Source organism: Bos indicus x Bos taurus, chromosome 5, assembly GCF_003369695.1.
Source record: "Bos indicus x Bos taurus breed Angus x Brahman F1 hybrid chromosome 5, Bos_hybrid_MaternalHap_v2.0, whole genome shotgun sequence".
NCBI classification, from domain to species: Eukaryota; Metazoa; Chordata; class Mammalia; order Artiodactyla; family Bovidae; genus Bos; species Bos indicus x Bos taurus.
This window is the reverse complement of record NC_040080.1, coordinates 59,746,934-59,759,442: the sequence shown is the minus strand read 5'-3', so window position 1 is coordinate 59,759,442 and position 12,509 is coordinate 59,746,934. Positions and strand designations below refer to the sequence as shown.

General features: G+C 49.0%; 1 protein-coding gene across 3 annotated transcripts in view; it reads left to right on the top strand.

Moving 5' to 3' along the window:
* The window catches only part of ELK3 (ELK3, ETS transcription factor), a 70,118-nt gene that overhangs the window by 28,870 nt on the left and 28,739 nt on the right, over positions 1-12,509 (top strand). The gene's annotated exons all lie outside the window — the stretch shown is intronic.

Sequence of the window (12,509 nt, the reverse complement as noted above, 5' to 3'; positions counted from 1 at the left end):
TTTCTTTGGTGGTTGCTGCAAAAATTTGCTCACAACAGAAATTAGGTGCAGCGAGGTTCTGTGGCCTCCGTCACAGGTAGAGTGACAGAATGAATGTGACAATCGAGAAAGTCTGTTTATCCGGTCTGGTTTGTGAATCACTCAAACAGGCTTTTCCAGGGTGGGGAGGGGATGGTACCTGGGGCAAGCTATTTAACATTTGGGTGCCTGCTGTCCTCATTTATAAAATGGGGCTCAAATAGTGTGGGCTCAGGACTCTGTGCAGAACTAAACAAGCAAATACATGTGGAACATTTAGAATAATGCTTGGTACTCAGGGATCACGACTTCATGGGAAACCTCCCTAATTAAAAGCAAAACCATTCTCATGTTTAAGTCCCGGAAATAAGTCAGAGTGCTCTATTAATGATAACACAGCATAGTTTCCAAAGCCTGGACAGTCGGAGTGAGCTGTAATGCGTTTCTGGAAAAGCAATTGATGTGACTGCTGGGGCAAAATTATTGCTCTTGAGGGGTAATCATTTCAGGCCTGTAATTGTTGACCGTTTCTGTGTGGAGCTATTGTTGCTGAATATTTAGCCTCATAGACATAAAGATTTGGAGTCCTAATAAGGGTAAGCTTTTGTTCCGGTTTTACTATTCATGTTGAAAGGTGAATTAAAAACTGATTTAAATATTAGTTCCTGAACTATCTTTAGTGCCTTCCTCCTGCCAACCTCTTTGGAATTCAAGACAGAAGGATTACACATTTCAGGAAGTGGCGGCATCGTTAATTATAAAGTGTTCCTTTATATGATCGTAATTGCATATGATTATGTCATTGAAATGTTAAAGGTGCTTCCCTTTAATGTAGCAATTAATTAATGCCAGCTTAATGCAGAGTCCTACCAAGATGTAAAAAGCACTTCTCACAAATGGCACTGTCTGAAAGCCTCACAGATGGTTTATTGTTTTGCCTTTTTCCCAGGTTCTAAGTCACACAGTGAAAATTGGGGCCCTCTGAAGGAAAACTGTCATCTTGCTGGCTGGCAGAATGCCTAAGAGCATGACTTTGAGACTGACAAAAAAAAAAAAGTGATTTTATAGTTTTAAATCAAGGTGTCACAGAAAAGGTGTTTGGTATCTGTGACTCGGTTTCCCCTTTTTCACATGGCCCAGGCATTGGGACGGAGGACTGTGGGATTTCAGCCCAAAGAGAGATCAGAGGATTAAGATGACTTCCTCAAGAGACAGGCCAAGTCATGCAGTTCAGTCTACATCTGATCTCCCTTGGGCAGATTTTTAAATCTCTGGGGAAAGCAATTTCAGATTCTACAGTCACCCTGCACGTTTTGTACAGCCTGGTCTCCACACCCCCTGAGACTGTCCTGCGGGCGTCTCTCCCTTTACAGGTAAGGACGTGGGCCTTTGATGGGAAACCTTGCCCACAGTCCTGCAGCCAGAGAGCGGTAGAGCCAGGGTGCCCACGCTCCTGACCGGAAGGCACACGCCCTGCCTTCTGAACCATTTGTTTCCTGTGCCTCTGAGCACCTGACTTCCAGGTAGGCAGTCAGACAGCACAAAGGGTATCACAGCCTTAGACATTTTTGTTTTTATCAAGCACCCCGGGCCCGAGTGGCCAGTGTGGCCTGCTCACCCCCGGTGTCCCTTTCCTCTCCTGCTGGGCTGAGCTAAGGCCTGGCCACGTGACCTTCGTGCTGCCAGCTAGCGCTGGCAGTGAGGGCCAGCGTGGCTCTTGTCCAGGTGTCCTGCCGGCTCGGCCGCCAGGAGAAGATGCCCTTCCTCCTTCCTTGGGAACATATACACCATATGCTTGTGTGTGCGCTTGGCCGTTTGACTCTTTCTCTTGAGACCTGCAATGGTCATTAGACGCTGAATACAGGGCTGTTGGTTTTTTAATATAATTTTTTTTTAAATTTTAAGTTATTTATTTGTTTTGGCCGTGCTGGATCTTCATCGTGGCATGTAGGCTTCTCTAGTTGCGGTGCGTGGGTTTGGTAGTTGCGCCAAGCAGGCTTAGTTGCCCCGAGGCATGTGGGCTCTTAGTTCCCCGACCAGTGATCGAACCCATGACCCCTGCATTGGAAGGTGGATTCTTAATCACTGAACCTCGAGGGGAGTCCTGACACCAGACACTAAATATAGTTTTAAGTGAAAAAAGGAGGGACAACATGGAGAGGACGTGAAGAAGGGACGGGGGGCCTGAGTGAGTGAGGGGAGAGAAAGAACAGAAAGGGGGAAGAATGGGGGAGAAGCAATGAAATAAGGGTGAAAAGTTGTATTTTACATTTTGTGATTAAGACTTTTTTCAGTTTTGTCAGTGTGACTCTAGGACTCTATGTGTGAATTGAATGGTATGAAATTGCCAGCATCTAGCTATTTTTGATCCACAAAAATGGCACTCTTACATGATCTGATCTCTCACCTGAGAGGTAGGTTCGAGGAAGGTCTTTGTGAATGTGGAGCCCCTGACCATATGGGCACCCTTGCTGTGCCCCGACCTGCACTGCATGTGCTTCTCATGGTCATGCAGCCCTCCTGTGACCCTGTCTGCCTTTCATGCCTTCCTCAGTCCCCTTCCTCCTTGTCCCCGCTCCCCCTCCTCCGCTTTCCCCTGACACTTGCCCAGAACCTGCTCTGCACGTGGCATACATTAGGTGACTCCCCACCTTGTCAGCTGCTGCTTTGTTCCTATTGTCTTTCCCCTTCTCTGCCAGCTAACATCTCTTCCCTGTTGAAACTGTACGTCCCTTGATTTGTCCTAATAGGCAAGTTTTCCTGCCAGAGTAAGCAGGCATGAGGACGTTATTGTTTTTATATGCTACATGTTACATTTTTAACCCATTCTAATAATATTTAGAAATGGGCAGAGGGAAAAAGTGGAAAATGTATGCAAAACTTTGCAGAAGACATCAGAGAACAATGTTTAGGCTAATGGGACCAGGTTGGGGCTGAGGCTCTTTAATCCTTTTTCCTCAAGAGAATGCCCTCAAGTCTCCCTACACACACTCCCCCTGCCAGCCCGCCCTTGGGCAGATTATCACAGTGAAAACTACAATAATAGCATTAACTCTGGGCTACATGGTTTGGATTTAAATCCAGCTCCATGACTAAGTGCTTGCCTAATTTCTCTTGGCTCAACTTTCTTTTCTGTAAAACGGGTATAAGAGTAGAGACTATGTCATAGGATTGTGGTAGGGATTAGCTAAGTTAACACATGGTTAGGGCTGAGCCTCTTGATGAAGGTGAAAGAGGACAGTGAAGAAGCTGGCTTAAAACTCAACGTTCAAAAAATGAAGGTCATGGTATCCGGTCCCATGACTTTGTGGCAAATAGATGGGAAACAATGGAAAAAGTAACAGACTTTATTTTCTTGGGCTCCAAAATCACTCCAGATGGTGACTGCAGCCATGAAATTAAAAACTGCTTGCTCCTTGGAAGAAAAGCCATGACAAACCTAGACAGTGTATCAAAAAGCAGAGACATTACTTTGCCGACAAAGGTCCGTCTAGTCAAAGCTATGGTTTTTCCAGTAGACATGTATGGATGTGGGAATTGAACCATAAAAAAGGCTGAGCACTGAAAAATTGATTCCTTTGAACTGTGGTGTCCGAGAAGACTCTTGAGAGTCCCTTGGACTGCAAGAACATCAAACCAGTCAATCCTAAAGGAAATCAGTCCTGAATATTCATTAAAAGGACTGATGGCTGAAGCTGAAGCTCTAATACTTTGGCCACCTGATGCGAAGAGCTGACTCATTAGAAAAGACCCTGATGCTGAGAAAGATTGAAGGCAGGAAGAGACGGGGACGACAGAGGATGAGATGGTTGGAAGGCATCACTGACTGGATGGACAGGAGTTTGAGCAAGCTCCAGGAGTTGGTGAAGGACAGGGAAGTCTGCCATGCTGTAGTTCATGGGGTTGCAAAGAGTCGGACGCGACTGAGCAAATGGATGGCAACAACAGGGCTAAGAACAGCACCCAAGCGTGTTCAGTGCTGCCAAGTGCTAAGCCACAATAATAATGCAGAGGCTAGTTCCCTGAGCACTTACTTGAACAATTCAGGCAGGTGTCAAGAAGGAAGTTAGGACTTTGTGCCAGCGTCCTGCACCAGCACACTCCGGGGTGGGGTGGGGTGGGGGGATCGTGCATGTCCTGGGTGTTACAGCTCTTCTTACTCATGCTAAGAAATGCTTTGTGCTGTTTTTTTTTTTTTTTAATATTTATTTATTTATTTTGGCTCTGTCGGGTCTTAGTTGTGACACGTGGATCTTTGTTGCTGCGTGTGCTCTCTAGTTGTGGTGTGCAGACTTAGTTGCCTCTCAGCGTGTGGCATCTTAGTTCTCCAACCAGGGATAGATTCTTAACCACTTAGACCACCAGGGAAGTCCCTGTGGTGCTTTTTAATATATATTTTGGCTGATTTGAAAATTAAGCTTGCAAAGATGCTTTCATATTTAAATGACACTTCCCTCCCCTCCTAATCAGACACTTCCCCGTGCTTCCCCTGGTGGGGCGAGCCTCCCCCTCCTCGTGCTCCCTTTGGGGTCAGTGCCATCCTGGTAGAGTCCTAGTGTCTCCATCCCTGTGTCTCGGATCCCTGATGGGGAAGTGGGCACTGAAAAGCACCTTCCTCCCTGGATTGTGTGAGGCGCACGTGTGACCGTGTGCTCAGCACCTGGTGGTTGTTCAGTTGCTCCGTCGTGTCCGACTCTTTCTGACCCCATCTGACTCCTTCCGACCCCATGGACTGCAGCACACTGGGCTTCCCTGTCCTTCACCATCTCCTGGAGCTTGCTCAAACTCAGGTCCATTGAGTCAGTGATGCCAACCATCTCATTCTCTGTCGTACCCTTCTCCTGCCCTCAATCTTTCCCAGCATCAGGGTCTTTTCCAATGAGTCGGTTGTTCGCATCAGGTGGCCAAAATACTGGCGTTTCCACATCAGTCCTTGCAATGAGTATTGAGGGTTGACTTCCTTTAGGATTGGCTGGTTTGATCAGCACCTGGTAAGGACACATGATAAAAATGCCCATCATTTCTATTATCTATGTTTTAAGACTTACTGCCTGGCGGTGCAGGCGTTTGTTTCTGTGACCACTCACAGAGCCATCTACACCACAGGCTCCTGGCTCACCCACTTCCATCACTCTGGTACTCTGCACAGGGTCTGGCACGTACCCGGGGCTCAGTAAGTATTGGAAGCAAATGAATGAGCAAACGGGTAACATAGTGAAGTGGCCTCCACCCAGATTCAAATCACTTCTATCGTGAAAGCTGACGCTAAATACGTGTCAGAAAAAAGTTACTGCCTTTTGGTTATTGTATTAATTATCTAGGGCTCCTATAACAATTTGCCAGTAAGTGGGGGGCTTAAAACTGCAGATATTTGTTCTACAGTTCTGGGGGCTAGAAGCTGAAGTCAGGGTGTCAGCAAGACCAGATTCCTTCTGAGACTTGGGGTAGAATCCTTTCTCACCTCTTCCCAGCTTCTGGTGGTGATTGTCAGTCCTTGGCATTCCTTGACTTGTAGCTCCAGTCTCTGACTCTGTCATCCCATGGCATTGCTCCCTGTGTCCAAATTTCCCTCTTAAAAGGACACTAGGTGTGTTGAATTAGAGTTCACCCTCGATACCTCATCTTAACTTGCTCACCCCTGTGAAGTCACATCCACAGGTCCTGTGACTAAGCCTTCCCCTACCTTTTTGGGAGCACACTTCAACCCATATGATGTATATGATTTCTGACACTCCTGGGCTTGCATTTAGATTTTCACAATTACGCACCAAAGGAGAGCTTTGGAGATTGTGGTTTGATTCATCGAATCCTAAAGGATCATTGTTCTTGTGACATGTACAGCAGCTCGATTCAACTGCAGGTGTGAAACTAGACTCTATGAACAGAAGGTCACAGTGTGCTCACCGTGGACCAGGCACGGAGCTGGGTCCCCAGGGTGGAACAAAGGCCATGAAGATGAGCCCCACCTTAAAGGGTTTCAGAGTCTATGGAAATTCAGGGGTTCCATGCCCTGAAAGAGCAGAGGACTTTAATACAAGACACAGATTAGAAGAAAAACTTACTGATCCCAATGGCCCCAATCCTGGATTTGTAAAAAACACAGTATCTACAAAGCATAGTAAAAGAAGGTATGCCTATATAATTAGAACCACCCAGAAGCTATTCAAGAAGTGACTCAAAGCTCTGAATCCCAGGTTGGAAACACACAGGTCATGAGAGGACACCTGTGTCTGAGCCCATGAAGGGCAGACACCAGAGCGGACAGAGACTTACATGGGACGTTCAGTTCATGCCTGGGCATTTCACTGTCATCTCCTACCAAACAACTTGTTTTGCTGTCTTGCTGTGAGCCTCAGAGGTGGACTGGTTCATTGCATCAGAAGTTCTGATGGCTTACATTTTGGGGGTAGGGTTTTTTCTCTCAGGTGTAAACCAAGTCTTCCAGAAGGTACATCTACAGCCTAATGTAGACATAAGGATTTCTCACAGAGATTTTATTTATTAAATAGTTTAGCAACTCTTAATAACATCAGGCAGACTTGGTTTTAAAATCTCTTGTCCTGGGGTGGGGAAGAGAAGTATCTATACCCAGAACACACCTGTCTCTGGCCCTGATTACTGCTGGCACCCATGGGCCTAAGTGTGAGGGGCATGGGGAACCCCTGGGACTCACAGCATTTACTCCCTTCATGGACAACTTTTAGGTGGTTTCTAATTATACAGGCATACCTCGTTTTATTGCACTTTGCAGAAACTGCACTTCTTTATGAATTGAAAGTTTATGGCAACCCTGTGTTGAATGAGTCTGGTAATTCTCATGGTATTTCAGACGTTTTTTATTAGTTTTACATTTGTCATAGTGATCTGTGATCAGTGATCTTTGATGTTACTGTTTCAAGAAGATTGACTTGCTCAGATGATGGTTAGCATTTGTTTTAATCAATAAAATATTTTAAACGTATATATGTTGTTTGTTCAGATATAATGCTATTGCACACTTAACAGACTACAGTATAGTATAAACATAGCTTTTATATGGACTGTGAAACCAAAAATACTGTGTCTCACTTTATTGCGATAGTTGTTTTAGTGTGATGGTCACTTTATTGATGGTGATCTGGGAAACCAAACCTGTGGTATCTCTTGAGATATGCCTGTACATCCTTCTCAAGTTGGCATGGTCGCTTTCTCTCACCTCTGCCTTTTCTTCTATGGTTAGACCATTCCTTTGAAAACATACCCCCTGCCCTTGAGTGGTTTAGCAGCTGCTCAGGGAGACAAACACGAAAACCAGTTATGATAGCAAAGTGCTGGCTTGGTCATGATTCTAGTATCTACCTTGCAGTAAAGTGTTAGTCATGTCCAACTCTGAGAGACCCCATGTACTGTAACCCACAAGCTCCTCCGTCCTTGGAATTCTCCAGGCAAGAATACTGGAATGGGTTGCCATGCCCTTCCCCAGGGTATCTTCCCAACCCAGGGATTGAACCCAGGTCTCCTGCATTGTAGGTGGATTCTTTACGATCTGATCCATCAGGGAAGCCTGTAAAGTCAGAGACAAAGCTGCCAGAGGTCCAGACGTGGGACCCAGGTCTTGAGTAAGAACACATTTACCAGGCTGACAAAAGTAGCGAAGGGATATACTGAGGAAGGGACCAGCATGTGCAAAGACCGGGAGGTGTGGAAGAGTCTGAGTGTTTATTTAGGGAATGAAGGAGGGACGAGATGGCAAGAGTGAGTGGGGGATGAACTTGATGGTGAGGGCAGCGGAGACCCAGTACAGGACTGTCTGCGAGAGAGTGCCATGGTCAGGTTTGCATTTTAGAAATAAACATCTGTGTTTCCTGACTCTTCGTGACATCAGTGGTGTCTCAGTCTGACCCCATAGCCCCTATCTTTGTGGCTATCTGGTACCAGTCGATTGCTGTCTGCTGGCCGAGCTGGTGCTGTCCCACCTTCCACATCAGATCTGCACGCCTCCTCTAGAACTGACCGAGAGCGAGGGGGAGAGAAGGGACAGGGTGGCGTCTGCCTCTTGCATGCACCCGCCAACTGGCTTCTGCTTGAGGAAGCCCAAGCCATGACTCTCTGTGTAGCTGCAGAAGATCTGGAAGCTTACACGCTCTTTCATCCTTTTCTGTCCAACAGAGCTTTTTGTCCTTGTTGTTGTTGGCAGTGAACACTCATCCCAGGGGGAGGCTGAGAGCTCTGCCAGCTCCCTTCTCATCAGGAGATTGAAATAGTGATATGATGAAGACTCCTCCTGTCTCCACAGCAACCTCCCGGCTTAGCCTCACGATGTACTGAACGGTCTTAACTTAATTGGAAGGGTTTTTAGGGGAGAACAGTCAAGACAGAGTCACTGGCAACATATTCCTGGAAGCAGAATGCATCACCTTCTTAACTTAATTGGATAATTCATTTTAAATTGGGTATGCAATCACGACAGGAAAATGTTTGCATTAATAATACATATCTGAACCCAACTGCCTGCACCAAGAAACCTGGCCCGGGTGGAATTCTTTAATTCCTCCAAATAAATTTTGTGAAAATTATGTGATGTATTGTCTGTCAGAGTGGAGAAAGAACAAAAGTCCAGCAAGCATTTGTGTCCTGGTACTTTCTAGAACACCTTCGTGGGTTGTGAAATTTCACAGAAGACCCGTCTGTCTTGGACTCTGTTCGGGGGTCTTTTGTGTTTCAGACAGTCCTGTGTGCTCAGCCCTGGGTCTGAGTATTGAGGGCCGGGCGTGTTTCATTGGACGTCCTTTTTTTCTCTCGTGTCCTGTCAGCCGCTTGCATGGTTAAAAGTACAACAGATGGCAACTGGGTTTTGCCTGGGGGCCGCGGGGATGACCAGGGCCTCTCTGCAAGCTTTTGGGCCGGGATGCTGCCTGGAAACCTGTGAGGTAGGTGCTGGCCTCGTGGAGGGCTTCCAGCCTGGCCCCCATTGCCCTGGGAGGGACCAGCTGGCGTGAGGGAGCTGACCTGCTGGGGGGACCCTGGGGGTTGATTAGGGGTGCCGCCTGTCTTGCACAAACTTCCAAGCCAGCTTCCCCTTTGGCACTCAGTGTTCCCCCAAATAGGGCCGTTGCTAAGAAACACCTAGAGTCTTGGGAGTCACTTCAACACTGTGCTGACGAGGCTGCAGCGCTTGGCAGCTTGGCCAAATCCACTGACGTCAGGCCATTGCCCAAGCCCACACCAGCTTGCCGGCATGAGCCTTCCTGATTCTGGGCTTCTCATGGCAGGAAAATTGAGTGGTTGTGGAGATAAACTGACAAAAACCCTTGTGCTCATATCACACCGCCCACCACCCACCCACTGGGCCCAGCTGCTCCCCTGAGCCGCCTCCTTCCCATCTCCTTTGGGCTCCGGCGGCAGTTTATCTCAGTTCCTACCCCACATTTGTGACAGAATCAGGGAAGGCTCACATGTATGGAGCCTCTGTTTTGAGCTAGGCCCTGTTTAGAAACTCATTTCCCTGCATGTGAAATGCCCATTGGCTCTGTCGGCAGTGGACCCATTTTAGAGATGGTGACACTGAATCTCAGCGAGGTTAATAACAGATTCAAGATGTAACAGCTGCTGAGCAGCAGAGCTTTCTACCTAGGAGTCTCAACCCCAAGGCCCGTGCTCAGGACTATAAAGCTGGAGGGTCACACAGCTGCAGGGCCAAGAACTCAAACTTGAATCCGGTATTCCTAATATTGTTGATTGCCCCAGGCAGGCAGGGAGAGGGGCATCACCTCCAGTGTTTGTTGTTTGAAACGACAATGGAAGAACTGCTGGCATTGTCCTCCGAGCCTGCTGAAAACATGAGGTGGTGGTTCTGGACACCCCAGAACACCCTGCCCTTCCTGTGTGTCCAGATGATGCTTCCTAAAGAATGCCAGATCGGGGACTTCCCTGGTGGTCCAGACTCTGTACTTCCAATGCAGGGGGCATGGGTTTGATGCCCAGTCAGGGAACTAAGATCCCACATGACACCTGGCGCAAACACTAGAAACAAAAAACTTACCTATTAAATAAAAAAGGCCAGATCAGAGCATGGCACCCCTCTGCTTGTGCACCTGCCTGGCTCCCTGTGGCCTCCAGGAAAGGTTGCAAGCTCTCTACTCCATCTGGCCCCAGCCGGACTTGCCTTGCTGCACTGCCCCAGCCCCAGCCCCTTGTCCAGACTGCACATGTGTCTGCACTCCCACTCTGCCTCTCCTGCCGGGCCCCGGTCATCCTCCAGCTCCTGTTTGTGTCACCTCCTCCTGCTGATGTGGACACTTGGCGATGTCTCCTCTGCTCTGTGTTCCTGCCTCACTGACTGGGAGCTGGCCTTCCTTAGTACTCTCAGCATCTACAGCGCAGTGCTATGCTCAGTCGTATCTGATTGTGCAACCCCATGGACTGTAGCCCACCAGGCTACTCTGTCCGTGGGATTCTCCAGGCAAGAACACTGGAGTGGGTTGCCATTTCCTCCTCCAGGGGGTCTTCCCGACCCAGGGATTGAACCCACATCTTCTGCGTTGGCAGGCAGGTTCTTTTGCCAGAGCCACTTGGGAGCTGGGACCGCATGAACGCAGGATGGAGAGAACGATGAGCGAGCACCAAGACAAAGCATCAAGGGAAATCCACCCTCTTGGAATGTCAGTGCTGGAAGGGACCTAACATCCCCTCCTACCGTGCCTGCTCATTTACCACGTGAAGACCCGAGAGTGGAAGCGAAGTTTCAGGAAAATCGGTGGCAAAGCCAGAATGAGACGATAACATGCTCCCACACCACCTGTGGTCCCCGACCCCCGCCCCCTCCAGCCACCTGCCAGTGCTGGCAGTGGCTGCTCAAATCGAGGTCACTGCCAACAACTCCCCCACCCACGGGGGAAAGAGGGGAGCAGTTCTGCATTTTATTTTATTAACATTCCGGAGGCCTTTTAATAAAAATACCCTTGAGTGTTGAAAGGGGGCCAGTGGGAGACAAGACTCCCTGTCCAATGAGAAGCAGCTGCGAGCCCAGAGGGGGTGGGAGGATGCCCTTAATGTCACGAGGTCTGGCTCCCCCCACCACCCAGTGGGACAGCAAGAGTTTCTTGAGCAGCAGTGCCAGGAGGATTTGGAAGGGCAGTTCGCCCGACGGCTTCGCAGTGCCAGAGAGTAAAGAGATCTCATCCTAAACCACATGGAAACCTCCGCCGGGAGTCAGTTAGCTCCGAGACAGAGTTGGAGCCCTTTATTGGCAGCGCGTTATTCTTAGAAGTTGCAAGTGGGGGTGGACGTGTGCGCGCTTGTGTGCAGGGTGCACTCCGGGCTTCCACAGTGCACCCAGGGCGGCCCAGGCTGCACCCGCCTGCGTGCCCTCGGCAACATGATGGCCCGAAGGCCAGCCGAGCTCTGGGAAGGAAAGGCCAGGCCTCTCCACCCTGCTGGACAGAGACATTAAGATAGGAGAGGATATTTCCTTGGGCTGCTATGACAAATTAACACACAAGTTGGTGGCTCAAAACAATAGAAGTGTATTCCCTACAAGTTGTGGAGGTCAGAAGTGTGAAGCTGAGGTGTCAGCAGCACCGGGCTCCCTCTGAAGGCCTTAGGGGAACCTCCTTCCTTGCCGTTTCCAGCTTCTAGGGCCCCTGGAAATCCTTGCTTCCTAACTTGTAGCTGCATCCTCCAACCTTTCCCCTGCCTTCCCCTGGCCTTCCTCCTTGTGTGTGTCTCTGGATCTTTCCTTTTCTCGTAGGGATGCAGTCACTGAATTCAGTGCTCACGTTAACTCCAGGACGATCCCATCCTGACGTTCTTACATGTGCCCTCCGTCCAGATAAGGTCTCATCTTGAGATTCTGAGTGGATGTGGACTTTATGGGTGGCAGGGAAGCTCTGTTCAACTCATGACCAAGGAGGACGACTGCCCCAGGGGAGGCAGTTCAGACTCGTGGGTTGGGTCTCAGGAGCCCTTTCGTAGCTGCTCTAGGGCAGACGGTGTGCGGTGAGCCTGCCCATAACAGGTTCCCAGCAGAGTCTGGTATGGCTGGCCAACCACTGTGTCCCCTCGGGTTCAGGTGGCAGGGGCTAGAGGAGGCAGGGGCTGCCACTACTGTCCGAGTAGCTGTCAGATGCTCCGAGGATGAGGACGGAGACCAGGTTCCTTTGCTTTGCTGTTCCTCAGAGCTGAGCAAGGAGCTTTTCATACAAATGCATCTTCAGTGTTTGCTTGTTATGGAGGAGGAACTTGGAGCATGACTCCTACAGTGAGTACTTGTTCTGATTTTGGAGAGAGGACAGTCAGTTTCTGTGTCGGGAAGGAGTGAGTCAGACCATGGTCTGGATGGAAACCCAAGACGAGGAGCTGAAGACCGGGTGTTGGCTGCGAAGCGGGGGGCCTGGAGAGTCCCCTTTGCTGCTTACTAGGTTGTGTACTCAGCTCCGAGCCCCAGACTCCTTATCTGTGAAATGGGTTTCAGAGTGCTGCGAGGGTCACACGAGACAAAGTGTAAGCCTTCT